Raw genomic sequence first — 18136 nt, 5'->3', positions numbered from 1 at the left:
ATTTTGCGGGGAACATTCCCGGAGAGAAGAGGGTTTTTTCACTCCAGTATGCTGAAACGTGACGCCATCACGGCTATTTAGAAACAGCATCTGGTCATCGATGTTGTTCCCGTACGAAACATGAGGCTTAAAAGCTTCGAAATTTACCACCGAGATCAAAGATAGTTAAATTCTTTTCGGTTTTCGAATGAAGCTGAGAGAATTTTATATCAGAGTTGAAGCTTTTTATATTTCGGTGTACACGATAACCGTATCACGCTATATTTATATTATACGTCAAAAAATATTTGTTAAAAAAAAAAATATATATATATATATGTATATACACATTACAATAGTCAATACTGTAAAATATTTTATTTTCTCCAAAAATAAAATTAATTGCAAGTCATTACTTTCAACGTTATTTACACCTTTCATCCGATAAATTTGTTCGCGGATTTTCTGAGATTGGCTTTAATTATATGTAATTAAATGTTTGCATGTAATATTATATAAAATAAAAATTATTCGAGATAAAAATTATACTACAAGAAACAATTCTCACACAAATTTTGCAAGAAAAAAAACTTTGTCTATTTAAATCTCAAAAATATTTACACTATAGAACGATAGTCGATACTGCATAATTACTAACTATAAGTTTTGCATCGAAAAAGCCGATCGGTGAATAGTGGCCTCGGGATTGTGCTCGGATGGTGTAAATATTTTAGAACGGCGTTCGAAGACTGCATGCATTTTAGATCGTCTAATTTTGCATTCCGTAGCCTACCAACGCTCTCTCTTTCTGTTTCTCGCCCTTCCGCCCCTCCCCTCTTTCTCTTCATCTTTCTCTCTCTCTTCGAACGTATCGAGACTTGGCCGAGGATCGACCCATCTCTCGCGTTGCATGAACAGAGCCTCTTGTAATGCAATATCCTTCCAAATGATTCGCTTTCACAGCACGCGCATCAAGGTTTTCTTGCGCGTTAAACATGCGAAACCGAATATTCCTTCCTCGGACACTGGCGCGCGTGTGCACTTTGTGCAACGAGTCTTTAATTACTTTGCGAAAAGATTAAACTTCATTACTGATTGGTACAGCAATTCGATACGAAGCGACGAAGACAGTACTTTCATCCTTTATTGATCTTTTTGTGGAATCATCGCGTAAAAGATATAGTATACTGACAAGTATATGTACCGTGACGTGAACTTAGCGTTTGTATTTAAATAAAAAATTTATAATTTTAATTAAAAATATTTCTTTTTAATTACAATAATAATCTGATAAATTTGGATTATTTTTCAGAAAGTTAAAAATAAAAACAGATATCTAAAAATAAAACAAATAAATACCCTATACATGCTTCTTGACAGATTTAAAGATCACGACAGTTTTTTCTCGACGCTAACTTGACACTTCAACTGAATCTCGAAAGTATTCTCTTTTTAGATTTAAGATGTTTGACGTTTTTAAAAAATTGAAATACACGGTTGTGCGAAGTGCTTTCTATATATGATAAGATTCTTATTTGAAATATTTCCTTTGTGTATCTTGGGGTTTCCACGATATTTCATCAATATGAAATATATCGAGGTAACTTCGACGGAGGGGAACTGTCTCTTATTTTATAAGCTATTCTATAATATATTTGAAACATTGGAGAGATAAATCTTGATCGTATTTTTTGCAAGCAAGCATAAAAATTTTATTGCACCTTTATTTGTTAAAATACAATACTTTAGACTTTTTTTTCCTCAATATGTAACTTTAACGATTGATGTCTCGCATTATTGTCAGTCAATTTATTGAAGCTAGCACGCGGGAATACAAAGATCGATAAGCCGTCGGGCGCAAAACATAGAGAAGCGACTGCACTTCCGACCGTCATTTTCTTCTTCGTTCGTCAAATCGGTCGCGACAACTAAAAATAAAAATCCCATTCAGAGACCTCTGCGTGATGTTCGAGCGCGTCGATAGTAATACGCATATGAAACCTAACGCAAGATCGGAATTATGATACTTATTGTGAAATAAGATAGCGGTGCAGTGTAAATGCAAATATTTTTAAAACTCATATCTATTTGTATATATTTTGGTTCAAGCTTACAATTGGAATATGTTAATATTGTACATTACGCATGCGTCTTGTGCAAAAATTTTAAAAATTGTAGAAAAAAATAACAATAATTATAAAACTAGAATGTGTAATTTTTAAATATTTCTTGCAAAATTCCTCCTTATATACTACATAATTGATAATAAAAGTAAGAAATAATCTATAACAAAAATAAGATAGAAGCGTGTACTTGTTTGATACATCTTGCTTAAGCTATTTGATACTTTATCGATCCTACGACGTCGTGACGTGAATTGATATGTACCATGCATCAAGAAACATATATGCCATAGATAAAAATTAATATCTTGTGCGAGATCGTTCTCTCGGTAAAGTTCGGGAAGATCGATACGCACGCTACAAGTAGGATTCCGATAGCTCGGTGTGAGCGTATCGGACATATCACTAGTTGCGAGCTAGTTTTAGCCACTTTTTTGTAGTCAAGCACTTGTTTTTTCGCGAACGAAACACGGAAAACGACGCGACGCGTACTCGGCGTGAGTCGCCATGCAAAACGGCTAATTGGTATGTTGCTACTGCGACCCCGTTGTATAAACTGCGCCGCCACTGCGTTGGAATACACAATGCACTTTGACCCCTCGCGCACCACCCTCTTCAGTATAGCCGCCTCCGTTAAATGGGTCAACCTTATTTATCGCGGGGAAAATATGCACGTGGACATCGGCGATGAAACTCCAACGGCAAGATCTCGTCGCGAGAGACTACGAGATTCCAGGTAGAAAGTTTTCCTCGGCAATCTCGCGCGTATTCGATATGCAGTCGAGAGCTCCGCAACTTGCGTTTATAATATTTTAAGCTACATTTTTTCAAGTCGTCTTTTCTCTCTCTTTTCTGTCTTTAAAATATTTGGATCTTTCCACGGCAACTACATATATAAGCGAAATCAGTAAAATAAATTAAATTGATATTGATATTTTAGGCGAAGTATGCATTAATCAAATCGGGAATTTGTTCAAAATATTTAGTCTTGTCATTGATGGATTGATCAAATAAATTAGAAGAAACTGAAAATGTGGATATATAATGGAAAATAAAGATATATATTTTTTATATAAATTACGCGATGAGTTCAATTTAGAATTAATGTAATAAATAAAAAAATGTATTTTATAAATTAAAAGTGTATTTCTGAATGGTTTGGGACATGATTGGGATAATTTTAAAATTGTTTTTTTGTTTTAAAATTATATAAATTTCCGGAACTTTCATTTATAAACTCCGAGTAGTTTGGCTTAATAATATAAGATGCTTAGGATTATGAAAGAGAAAGAGAGATTATCTTCTAACTATCATTTTCCGCGGATTAATTTAGTAGAGCCGTAACTTTCAATAAAAATAATATTACAAATGCAAAATTAGAGATTTTATGTTCTAGTTTTCATTATGTTGTACATAGCTTTAATAGATAATCTTAATATTGTAAATTTATCATATTCGTTTACTTCTTCATTAAAGGTATGTGAATTTCTGCCAAGTAAAATTTTATGGGATCGTTAGACTTTAACTCCCCTTTCTATTCATCTCGAATGAACTAGAACTTCTATCTTGAGAAAATTTATTCCACACAAGATATCACCGATGAGAGGGTTTGCTAGTACAATAAAGTGACGATAAGTCGGCGCATGCCATCAGCACGAGTCGACGAAATTTGCAGCTAAAACTTTACGAAAGCGTTTGTGCATTCTCAAGCAGTCCCGAATCTGGATGTCTTCTAACTTCTCTCGTTTTATCGTATCATTGCCGATGCAACAAACATATAGACCGATATTGAAAAATAATCAAAAAAATTCACAAACATAGATTTAAAAATCAAATTATATACACATATATATATATATATATATATATATATATATATATATATATATATATATATTATTACGTCACTTTAATAAGCAAGATTTTTCTCGCCACATTATTTTAAATTTTATAGTCAAAATAGAGAAAAAAATGGTTTAAGAGTTGCAAAGTCTGCGTATAATCTGTCTACTCTCATAAAAGTGAGGTTTTAAAAATAAATTAAATTTTTGTTAAATTTTAGATTATAAAAATTACAATAAAAAGCTTTTGTTAGTCTTTAAAATTGTATAAATAAAGTTATCGAGATATTTAATATTAAAAATTATAAAAAATCGTATAATTTGTAAATTTTTCAAGAAACAATAACTAGAATTTGGTATACGTTCTCTTTATATGTATAGTGCACACGAATGTTTATATATAACATGTACTTTTTGGTTTGTCGCTTTCGTGCTTCAGTACAGAGATTCACAAACGAACGGCTAATTGGCTTCTTGCGAAAACGTTTCCGCTTTTCCTATTCGTAAAATTTGAAAAAGTCGACAATGCGATGTCCGTGATTTGCATTTCACCGTTATCATGTCGATTTGTCACAGCTGCCTTTCAATTTTTCACGCTGGCCACATATTGACGATCGATCTAGATGAAATTTTTATCCTAAAAATATCCTTTAAATACATGTGCACATATATATATTTTTATTCGTTAACTCGTATATTCTATTTAGGATTATTTTTTTATTTCAATGCTGTTATAAAAAATTAAAATATAATTACAAGTCACATACAGAAATAATCATAATTATTAAAAAAAGGGAAAATGTCCATTTAGCTTTTTAGCTGATTATTCTTACGTTTATTTTATCTATTTAAATCACACGCGCATATTTATGCTTTAACATTTATGTGTATAAGTTAATTTTTTTAATGGAAAATATTTAAATTTTTCACAAATAAAACCTATTAGACAAGCATGTTTTACGCAGGCTACATTTTAATTTTATATCTAATATAAAGAGTGTTTCAGGATAACAGAATATGGGAATAAAACTGACAATTGGTTCATAGTTCATGCTGTAATAGCTCAGCTTTTTCGCCCAAAATTTATATCAAAATAGTATTCTATACTCATTTGGGAGTAGAGAACATACTGATCAATAAAAATGCAAGTTTATTCGTGTTCATATTTATAGCCATCCCACTTTCCGACAAGTTGAATAAAACGGCTGAATATTTGCAAATTGCGTTCTGTTAATAAATCGCACAAAAACTACAGACAATGCGTCCATAACTAAAAGTAGTGATCGTTAAAAATAGTTATGCTTTTTTTTCAAGGTTCCCGGTGCGAAACTTCTAACACAAAATCCCGAAATGCCTGCAATTGACCGACCGGATAATTTGCACCTGCTTTCCCGCAGCGGAGTTTATGCGCCGCACCGCCGCTTTATTATTAATACTCTCTCGCAGCTTCTCTTCCGGCCGCGTTGCTCGAAAATAATTATATCCATTCCGTGGTTTTGGCCCGGCTTCTCGAAACAGCTCGATCTCGAAGAATTTGGATGTTAGCGAAATTGGGGCAAACGCGCGCAACTCCCATGCGATAAATCATGGTTCTTTATGGTTGCAGCATATCGCGTGACGCAATTTATGACGTACCTTTCACATTTGACAGAAAGAATACATGTCAAAATATAGATATCCTGTTTTAGATGAGAGATACGACAGACAATGTAAATATGTATTATTGAATTTTTTCGCGAAAGAATTAATTAAATTTAATGACACTTACATTTTTTAACAACTACTTTTAATGACCTTTTATTAATGCATTCTCTAAAGAACATATAAAACATTATCTGTTTTAAGATAAATCGTGTTATTATCTATAAAATAGGCAATCTATAGTACATCAATCATGTTATTATCTATAAAAATAGGCACAGCCTGCGGTATATCATAAGTTATAGTATATCAATCTAAAGAACATATGTAGACATAAGTTCCATTTATATTGAAAGTCTTCCGTATGTATAAATTAGATATTGAAAAGTTCATTCTTTTTCGTTGCTAACAAATGTGGTCGAGTGAGCGCGTGATGTGCAAGCACGTGCGAATGCGTCAATGTATGATACATTTAAGTTTGACGCGTAAAATCCGCGGCAATTTGTGAGCTCAACAGTAGCGGCAGCTGGCGTTACAATTCGCGTGAGTTCCGCATTAAATAATACGTGCTAGGTATGCGAAACTTCAGTTTGAATGTAGCGATGACGACGGAAGCCGCGATCGCACCGTTAAGGTTTTAATTAACTGACCATTCGTAATTTCCATAATAATTCCTTGAATTTTTTTCGTTTTATTATCTTGTTTTATAATTTGTCTCGTAACCAATCGCGATATCACGATGTCTAACTGTTTGGATTTTTCGAAGCAATAATGTAAATATGCAAAAATTTATGCACATGATAGAGCATGATTGAAATATTTAATATAAAGTGCTCAAATGTCGATAACTGACGACTGATCATTTTGTACAAATTGAGTATTGATAAACATTTTGATTGCAAAATAAATGACTTTTTTGATAGAGAAAATTAATGGAAATAAATAATTATATATGCAATAAATTCATAAAATACTTTAATTATTACATATTAATCGTGGGAAAATTAAATGTTATTAATAGGTAATATTAGAGTAACCAATAACTCTAATATTATCTGTTATTATTAATAGAATTTATATAACAACTAAGCACATATATATCCTACATATTTTAATTAATAATTATTATTTTTAAAGAGAAAATTGTGTTAACATATCAGTTTAAATTTAATAAATATTCTATTAAAATATCAGTTTAAATCTTGAATTTATGTCAATTATGTTATGTAGAATATTTCTCTGGTAATGATTGAATGAATTATATTTAGTATATATAATAGTATATTTTGATTTAAAAATAAAATGTGATATTACAGCGAATTCTTATTGCATGCATCATGTTGATTTGCAATGGAAATAGAATAAACACATAACTATATTATAAATCTACATGTTATATCGTACGAGAAAATAATTTAAACTTTCCTTTATTTTATTTGCATCCATAATTTTGTGGATCTATTTTCTGATAATTTATCTATATTCGATTAATAGTAGCATATTTTGCTTTTGTTTAATTTTTGTGAACGTTTATTTTTGTTTATATAAATATATTGAATATATTTATATTTGTGAATATAATGTTTAACTTTAGTTCTCAGAGTATAATTATTTCACATGGAAAATGTTAAACATATTTTAATGTGCGCGCGAAAAGATATATATTTAATCTTACAATGTCTACCAGGGGCAAACTGTCATGCAAAGTTTGCACGACACGTGGAAAAAAAATAATATATATTCCGTTAAACATACTACCGTTAAAAGGTAGTGGATAAAAAAGCGGTGCTCTATAAGCGCACAACAATAAAAAGCATGAAGAATTACGTGAAGTTGTCACGTATGCGCATTATGAATACGTTGTATGCAAGAGATGCATTTTGCAATAACGCGTCCTGAATTTCTCGCGCATTCAACTTTAATAATGTCTTGATGTATTTTAATAACGTCATCTCAGCTGAATTTTATACTCTTATATTTATTGTAACCATATTTATGGTCGATAATTACATGCGACACAAGATACTGCTGATAAGAATTTTTGATAAGTGTCTAATACTTTCAACAATGAATTATGAGTATCGAGATAATGCTTTAGAAATGTATGTAGCTTCTCAGCCTAGATTGATTGTAAGTTTCATATATATATATATAAAATTGATAAAAATAAATGATTTTTATTTTTCGTAACAATTTTCTTTTTAGTGGAGATCAGATTTGTTGTAGTTTCTAAAATAATCTTAAAATATCACCATAAAAATCTTTCCAATTAGTTACTAATAGTTATGCGTTATTTAAAATATGTAGAGATCAAGACTATCATCGTGCACGCATCACATTTCAAACAGTTGCAACATGTCAGATCTTAAATTGTTATGTCTCCTCGAAGATTACATATCCTCATGCACTGAATATTCATGATTAACGTCTCGGGATATGTTGGTGATTAACGGGAACATGACATGGTACACGCTCCTTTATGAATACCGACGTCGGCATGGCGTACTTTTGGCAGTGATTAAAAGGGCGGACATATTCGGCCTAAGCCATAAGTAGCTTCATGTATACATCTTTAATTCACTTTTTCGCAAAATTATTTATGCAAGTTTATCGACAAAAGATATAAAGTTGTTTTATAATTATAATAATATATATATATATATATTGTATATATATATATATATATATATATATATATAAAGATATACACGTATTGCCCATAAATTGATTTATTTAAAACCCTTGAATTATATAGTTATAATTTTTTTCAGTATTTTATATAAAAAAATTCCATACACAATAAATTCCTCAATTTCATTATAATTAAAAAATATATATATATATATATATATATATATGCGTTTATTTGTCATTAAATTATTTAAACCCAAATATTATCTTAATAAAAAGAACACGCTGTTCAAGTATTGCGAATGAAATAGAATAACGGGAAGCCAATATATATGAGGAGAGAGCAAAAATGCAGCAAAGAATAAAAAAGAGAAGTAGGATGGAAATCGGCGGACGAAGTATTAAAACATACGATAATTCCTTTAACGAATCATATTCTTTCGCCTTTTAGCGCCGTACAGTAATTATTCGTTTTACGTCAGCACGTGTGCTCGGAACACGCGAATACAGCCTGCAAAAATGCCGGATTCGCTCGCTGTGAGGCAAGCTTGTACGATATATGTTATGTTGCGTACGTGAGAGGGATGTATGTTGCTATAGGGTGTACCAGAAATCATACATTTTCTGCTAGCTATAGCACACTAGTCAGTTTCCAATTGAATTTCCTTGTTGCTTTTAGCAAAAAGCATCTCACGATCATATCAATAAGTTACAATTGTTATTTCTCATTAGCATATATTCATTGTACATTCATTATTATAATGTAATCATTATTTATCATATATCATTATCATATTTATACTATTAATTGTACCCGCAGTGTATGATAAAAAAAAGGTAAGCACATTTAAATATTAATCAGACTTTTTTATTACTCACTACTATTATCGTGAAATTTTTTATCTCCTATAATATCAAATTGCAATCGTTGATATATTGATTCGTAAACACGTATCACAGTATCTTTACTCTCAAGTTTTAATACTTCTAGTGTGTAATTTTTGCTACACCTTATATATACACGAAGAGCATTTTCGTAGAACGAGAGTCGCGCAAGTGTCTTAATTACCCAGGACGGAAGCACGTTTTCCTTATTATATTAAGGTGGACACGATTCCGGTGTGCAAATGCCATAAATGCAAAGTACGCACTAACTGTGAAAGAAAACGGCTTTGCAAAAATGTGCTTCTCTTTTCGTGAGGTAACCGAGAAGGAGGCTTTCCTCGTTCATATACTAGACACGCGTCTCCTCTATGTACATGCTCGGTAAATCTACACGCACGAGCGCGCGTTTACGTCCTCATTGGAGACGACGTTCCTATGTTACACCCACTATTTGCACGTAAGAGGTTGTGATTTTGGAAACTGTTCCGCACGGGTAATGTTGAATTGCAAGTAGATTGATTTCAAAATGCAAAAACACTTAGAAACCGAAAATTCTTTAAGCATGATCGTGATTTGACATGAGTGGTATTTAACTGAGTCGTTAGAGTGCAATGAATGAAAATTAACGGTCCAGTGACGCAGCTGCAGTGCGGTTCGATCTGCTTTAATTCGATGAAGCCGCCTGTAATAGTGGGAAGAAAATTGGATTCGCATATCGCAACGTGCAAAAAATTGCACGCTGAGTCACGAGATACGTATTCGATAGCAAATCGTTTTCTAAAGTTCAATTACTACTTCTGATTTACCTATACGTGATTCACACTTAAATTAAAATGTCGAGAAATTTATTGTTTTTATAATAGCAACGAAATTTTTACTAAAGAATAATAGAAGATTGAAATTAAGCTTCGAAAATGTATCAATATTTATTATTTATACACTCATTATTTTGATTTTTTCAAGAAATTCATTTTGATAAACTAAATAATTCTGTTAAAAACGCAAATATAATTTATATTATATCTAATAATATAATTATATAAAAAGGATATAAATATATAAATTATAAATGTAATTATATAGATAAAAATTTTTATATGTATATACTATATATTTTATTCGTACAATATTAAATATATTCGTACATATTAAATATATTATATATATATATATATATATATATATATATGTATATTTAATAATAATATATTTACATATTACAATATACATATTAAATATATTATATATATATATATATATATATATATATGTGTATATTTAATAATAATATATTTAATATGTATATATTGTATGAATAAAATTATATATAGTTTATAAAATCGCTCTTTAAATAAAACTGTATTATATAAGAGAATGTAACTTTTTATAAATAGAATGTTTACACACAATTTAGTGAGACAAGAATAAATTCTGTTTTTCTGTTTGATCAATCACAGAAGCGCTAATTAAAGCTGCTGTTATTTAAGTGGACATTTCTAATTATCCGGACAATGTTAGTCAAAACATCGAACATAGAATCGAGAATTCCTCGTAAGACCGGCTCAAAAGGTGCTGCATGAAGAAGTGTTTGCTCTTCGATACAATGGAATACTTTGTGTCTAAAGTAAGGACAATGTGTACTCGGAAACTTTGCCAATTAGTGGGTCGTGGCCTAAATAATCGCGTCCGTATCTCGTCAAGTTAGGCACGAGTTACCTCGCCGGCAGCCAAACTACGATATAGTCGATAGTTGAGACGAGAAAAGACGGGATGTCGAAGGACGATGACGCCGCGTCACGCAAAGTCCGACGACAAGTTGACGCTTTCTAGAACAGACAGGCACAAAATCTCATCGGATAGATTTTACACGATTATGTAAATTTTTGACAACACTTCGGTAAAGTTGGCGAGCCGCGAAACTATATGTCCGGCGACCCTCATGAGATCGGACACGTGCGGCCGAACCACTACTTATTATGCGGTTTTCCGTCAGCTTAGTCGTTACACATGCATATTGCATCCTAACGCTACAAGAAAAGGAAGGTTAACGTGATTTTAAACCGTGAATTTAAAGCAGGATTTTAAAGTGTAAACTTAACGTAGAGTTTTAAACCGCGGATTTATTTTATATGCAGTTTCAGCAATCTATATATTTATGTGAATTAATATATATACATATGTATATACATAAAATCAATATTAATAATTAATATAATTAATTATTAACTAAATTTAAATAACTAATTAATTATTTATTAATTATCATAAATATGAATTAATATTCCTCGAAAATTCTCTAAAATTTTTCTTAAAATTTTATACTAAATCATTTATATGCATACACATTATACACGTATCATAATTATACATATATAGTATTAAAATGGAAAATTCAGATGAAACAAATAAATTTATGACAACGATCTCATACTTATTGTTAGATAGAAAATAGTTTTGATTTCACATTATTATTTTATTTACCCCAAATATAAAAAAATTCTTTTGGAAATAAGTTGCTTCACTTATTTCTCTTTTTAGTTCATTTAATAATTTATAATAATGTGATAGGGCAAGAGTGAGGAAATATGTACTTCTTTTCAAGAGCGATTACAAGATACTTGCAGAGATTCGTGAGACGTTATTACTATTTCTTTGTACCCCTCTTTACTTGGCATTTTTGTTATTTTTATTGTGCAGCACTTTCTGACTCGACAGTAAGCTTATTTCTCTTTCTTTCTTTCGAGAAGGAGACTCAACTTTAAAGACCAAGTAATTAAAGAAAGGTTTTTGTAGTATTACTGAAGGAAGTGTCTCGTGTTGCGAATAAGCAGGCGTGTACTTTTACGGAAGTTCAGAGCTGCCAAATGGTGTGTATTAAATATCATCCGTTGGTTCTCCATGTTGCCAGGATATCTTGTATCAAGCAAGCGAGTGTTTCCAAATAAATATTAAATATTTTAACTACCAAAATAAAAAAATTAATATTTTGTTATCTTTTATTGAAAATTTTATCAAATCGTGCAATATATACTAGTAAAAGACATTAAACATGTTCGGTTTTGTTTAATGATATTTGATTTTGAAATAAAACATTTGTATTTACTTCAATGTAATTCGATGTTTTATAATAAATATTTGTTTCATTGTAATAAGAAAAATAAATATTTTTGAAATTTTAATATAACAAGATAATAATACACATAAATAATAATTATATTTACATATTTATATTTATGATAAATATGTTATTGTAGAAGAATGATATTAAAGAGATTAAGGATAATCTGCTGTAAAATATTTAAAAAATATTACTGTATATATTATCCATATAATAATTATATTTTTAATATTTTACTGTAAAGAATATAATTAAAATATTTTATTCCTTCGATAAGACATAAAAATAAATATTGAATATTTTTTTCAAGTTACATTAATAAATCAAAAGAGTGTTAGGTACCAAACAAAGTAATAATTAAAGTTAATATATATTTAAAAAATAAAGAAATAAAAAAATAAAAAAGTGATATCTAACTTCTTTAAATTAAATGAAATTTGACCATGACAAGTGCAAAAGACATATATACATTATCGTTCAATAGTGATATGTATATGTGGAGATAGATATGTATTGTCCATTTAATATAAGGAATATATTGTCATGAGCTGAGAATTATACGTTCACGTTAATGCCGAATGTGCAGTCTAAATAGAGACGGCTTTCAATCTTGATTTGGGGGTTGAGATTTATTCGGCGCAAAACAAGTCAAAGCGAATCGTTTAAGACCATAGGGCACGAATACGTCCTAAGTGACGGCGAGGCATTTCACCAAGCCTTTGTGCAACTTCTGGAACAACACGAACGACAACGGAGTCTACCTCGAGAATATAGAGTTCATGGAATGTACCTAGCGAATGGCATGCATTAATTGTCCATTGTTTCTCTGCCATCCTAGAATGTACAGTGAAGTTAGTCCCCAACATTCGAAAAAATTTCTATATGTCACTTAATTGCACATTGCTCGCACATGTTTGACATTTATAAATTTTTGTTTGCACACTTCTAAAAAAAATTCGAAGACGCTAACTTTACACGGATCTTTGTGCTTGGGTATTCATCGTTATACAAGCGTTCAACTATATGTGTATAGGAGGCGAGAGAAAAATTGCATTTATGCATAGTAGGTAGCTCGGATCACTATTAATAACATCGTTGCTTAACGGCTTGTTTTAATCGCGTTCACAATTTCTGCGGCTCATACTAGTAATCGTGATGAGAAGAATGATTCCATCTTAGTAATCTCATAACAGTTTAACAACATTTATAAAGTCCTGAATATAAATCTCGCTATATATTTGCATACAGCTTTGTTAATTTATAATACAAATTAAATTAATCTTTATTATAAATCAAATTAATTCTGTAAAAAAATTATCTCATTACTCTTGATCATATTACTCTTATTTAAAAGATTCCTATTTAAAGACTATTAAATTTTATTAAACAAAAATTATATATCTACATATATATATATAATTTTAAGTAATTCTTTAATCCGGAAGAGTATTTGTAAAAATATATCGGATTATTTTAAAAATAGTTTGTTTATAAGTTTAGAAACTAAGCTCTCCTCTAATATAGCCGCATCGAATAATTCACCTGGGATAACATTGAATATTGTGTTAGTTGAAGTGTTTCCATGAGAATATTATCATGGGTAATCCAATTTCGACAATAATCATATATACATTGATCGTACGTACATGTCAATTGTCATACTGATAATTATTGGATATATATATTGCTCATTGCAGCAATATTAATCTTCTCGATTATCTAATACTCACTAATGATTATATGACTATGTTCATAATGAGTATTTAAATATTCCGGCAATAATTGTGTGTATCTCAAGTATATTTTTCTTACGTACTTTTTTCAATAAGAAAAGAGTAAATTTGCCTTTGTATAATCTTATTGCGAGACAGAGCACGCCAATTTCCGCGTATCCCGTATACGTTGTAGAGAGATGCGCCAGTCAGATACGAGCGGTGGCGCGCGAACTATTTATTCTTCGCGGTGTCTGCGGCGTAATAAAGCGAACGCGAGAACGCAGACAGAAGTCCGCCGATGCGGAAAACCTCCGCCGGAAGAAAGAAGGTAGATAGGCATGAAAAGAGGCGCACGATCCCGCAACCGCAGCCGTATAGCCGCGTGTACGTGAAAATTGAAAATACTTTGCATAGCGCGACTAACAGGAAGTCCTGTGTGACGATTTACGAAGCGTTAATATAGAAACGCGTCTCGAGCCCGAATGTATGTATTCTCGCAAACCAACTGCTAGTCGCAGAAATTTCTCGTTCAACGCAGCATCGAGAGTGATCCTCGAGGGGTGTCCATACTTGAAAGTTGTGCTTTCAAAGGGGAACAACCCTTTAGTGCTGGACGCAGAATTGAGAGACCATTGACAGAAGTCTACTCGAAAGTTTTACCTTCCGAGAACAATTCCGATACCAGAAACACTGTTGAAATTTGTTTATCTCCACTGGCTTATTCCAACTTTGCGAAGTGGTATCGCATGGAATTATGACGAGGCGTTATAAAATTATAAAAATATTATTTATTTATGTAGAGATATAGAGAGAGAGAGAGATGATCATATTAAAAAATAGAATATTTTTAAAAATTAATAAACTATTAATTATGAGATATGTATATAAATAGAGCATAAGATAGAAGTAGTCGATTTAATGTATAAATTGCAAACGTGCGATTATATCGGAAGATTAATTTCGTAACGTGAACTATATTACTTTATGGAATGCATGGAATCATGCGGGAGAACGATAAATTCTAAATTATACGATATATGCTGTATGAAGTGTTTATTTTGTGATAAATAGTATGGTTTGGTATTTCATTTTAATGGTTTAAAGCAAGAGAAATTTTACGAGAGATATTTTAATAACAAATTGGGTCGATAAATCGTGATTATATTATATATGAAATATATATTTATAAAAATCTTTTTACACATTATATATTTAATATTATATTATATAAAAATAAATCAATAAATTTTTTAGAGTTTTTGTTATATATCATAGTAGCATTAGTCCATTAAGCGATATATAATTATATTATTTCATATAAATTATATTCTCGCTTAAATTTTACTAAAAATTTATCAAAAAAATCTTTATTTTATTTATAATATTAATATTATATTAATATTAATAGTATATATATATATTATAATATTGTATTGAACGGAAGATTATTTCCGACTACAATGTATATCGAAGTTATATAATATTCTGTACACGCTTGTAGTGACAGCATTGATAACTGGAATAAGAGATAAGCAAGTCTCTTCCGAATGCAAGTACGGTTTCGCGCGAAGACAATCTTGTCACACAAGTCCGTTATCTCGACACGGATTTCCAAAATAGTCGTAATTATAACGTTCTCGAGAACATGTTCGCTGATAGAGGGACACGGTAGGTGCAGCAAGCAAACATGGCATATTCTAGCGATGATACCGGTATTAGTGTACTATATACGACAGCGTTGGTTTAAATGTTCACGTCGGACAATTGACTCAGTTATGCAAATTATACAATGTTAGGGAAAATATGGAATTTCCATGTACCATAGTTGATGACTTCTCAATTATAATTTATGTAATATATTGAATAAAACTCTGAACTGAATAAACTATTTTACTCTTTGTTTAAAAATTGCTAATCTGCAAAATTTTTCCAAATTAAAGAAATTGAATTTTCCAAACTGATTAGTAAAAATAATGAGATTAATAAAGAAAAAGGGCAGATGTGCGAAATGAATTAATCAGACATTATATGTACAGATAATAATGATAGAGTAGTCAGTACGTCTGAGCAAATCCCTGTTTTTACTACTTATTTTGCTTTTTACTAAAGTAGTATATTTTCCTTCTACATTTGCAATAAAGCATAAAGTTAGAATAATGTCAGAGACATTATTAAAGTAACATTTTGATTTTGTTAAAACAGCTTTACAAAAATAAAATTTGTTTATTTATTTATTCACTACATATTTGCGGGAAAATAATTTTTGCTTATATTTGTTTGATATCTTCTATTCTATAATAGTTTAGATATAAAACAAGTTAATTTTTGCTTATATTTGTTTGATATCTCTATTCTATAATAGTTTAGATATAAAACAAGTTAAAGAAGAGAATTAAATTTTAATTTTTTTTAAATTAATATACATAATTTTTAATTTTAATTAGATTACTACATATTTTGTTGCACTTTTTTGCTTATCAAAATATTCGAATATGAGATCTCGAATTAAGTGTTCAAAATATTATCCCCAATTACATACGGATTGAAACAAAAACATTAGGCCGCTTCCTGCTCTACTCGGTTCATCGCGACCTCAATGTATCTCACCCACTCGCGCATTGACCTACCCTAACTCGACGCTGCACCATTGAGATGTTGCTCAGCTGCAGCCGCGTACCTCGAAGGGTTGTGCGTTACGTCATGTTCACAGTCGACCGTAGTTGGCACGCCGCTTTGCCCTACGCAGACACTCGAGTTTGATTTATGTACCTTATGGTGTTCAAGCGGATAGCATTCGCTGACACGGCAGGATTTTCTCTAGAAATTTTAAGATTTATAAACAAATGATATTTTTGAAATGAAAGATTCTATTTCTATATGTTTTCTTTATTTATTTTCTTTTCTATATATGTATTTAACTATGTATATTAATTTTAGTCACACTTTGATAGTGTCTGTCTTCAGTAACGTTTTTAAAATTGATGTAACCAAACTTTGTACATATTTGTATCGCAGTTTAATAGATTTACACATAAATTGTTTTCATAGTTTTTTAAATGCATTATATCATGTTCTATCATTTTGTAAATATTTTTTTACAATTATTTATATAATGCTTTTTGAAAAGAAATTCTAGTCTTTTTAAATAAATTACAAAAAGCTTATTACTTATATATTAAATAATCAATACTCATATTTTTTTCTACATAAGTATTATATCTGTTAATTATTTTATGTTTTTAAATTAATAAATACACAATTTAAATTAATAAATACATAATTTTATAATAAAAGAAATTAAATTTTTCTTAATAATTTCAACAATAATTACGAGGATATGTTTGAAATCAAATAGAAAGTATTATCAGTTTTTCTCTTAGTTTGAGTTAAAATTAATTTAAAAAGTAATAGAAAATATTCCTACAAAACGAATAAAAATCTTGTGATATTCATGTTATGCATTCCAAAAAGAGAGGAAAATTAATTCTATTTTTATTGACTAAAATGATTATTTCTATTAAGTATTCTATTTTAATTTTCTTCGATAAAATATTGAACAATTTTGTTGCACTTATATTGTTTAACATAAAAAAGAATACATATCAGATATATATAAAAAGTATATATATCTGAATTCAATAATAAATTATTTTAATTTCTTGTATACACATCTATACATAACGTTAATTTTACTTTATTTTATTCTTCTACCACATACATACATAATATTCACAGAAATCAAACGCCATTTTTTTCTCATAGCGTTGATGTCCACCGGTAGAAATTCTAAAAACCAGCCAATCCCTTCTATTTTTTTTTCTGCACGAAGCATCGACCGGAAACAAAAGTGCCGTCGTGTCAACACCGAAAAATTGATTTCAAATGATATCTGTGAATGGCAGTGTCATATCATGTTGAGTGTTTAATATCCCTAAAGTATGCAGTGTAATAGCAAATATTTATTTTTCAAATAATTCTTATTTAAACCTTTCTTTTTAAATACTTTATTTCAATATAAATAACTACATTTTTTAATATTAAAGTGCTTTAAAATCTGCAAATCTTTCTCATTAAAAGAAGATTAACTAAAAATAAATTAAAAACTAAAAAAATGTTATTGAAGTAAAGTGTTTCATATATACTTATATATAAATACAACTACATATATGTGTCGCGCACGCGCGCGTAAAAACTTAGTATTTT

The 18136-nt window shown here is 30.0% G+C and overlaps 1 long non-coding RNA gene across 3 annotated transcripts in view; it reads right to left on the bottom strand.

Moving 5' to 3' along the window:
* Nucleotides 1-16437: 16437 nt before the first annotated feature.
* Nucleotides 16438-18136, bottom strand: part of LOC140663368 (uncharacterized) — a 65469-nt gene continuing 63770 nt past the window's right edge. For 2 of the 3 annotated variants that reach the window (XR_012046273.1, XR_012046272.1), the window contains exons 3-4: nucleotides 17656-17822; nucleotides 16438-16750 (exon numbers count right to left, since the gene is read on the bottom strand). This is a non-coding gene — a long non-coding RNA (uncharacterized lncRNA). The remainder of the gene's footprint in view (nucleotides 16751-17655; nucleotides 17823-18136) is intronic. The other variant, XR_012046274.1, reaches the window with a different exon arrangement.

The sequence above is a fragment of the Anoplolepis gracilipes genome, chromosome 3, assembly GCF_047496725.1.
Source record: "Anoplolepis gracilipes chromosome 3, ASM4749672v1, whole genome shotgun sequence".
Lineage (NCBI taxonomy): Eukaryota > Metazoa > Arthropoda > Insecta > Hymenoptera > Formicidae > Anoplolepis > Anoplolepis gracilipes.
The sequence above is the reverse complement of the archived record's forward strand: the minus strand, read 5'-3'. Positions and strand labels throughout refer to the sequence as shown.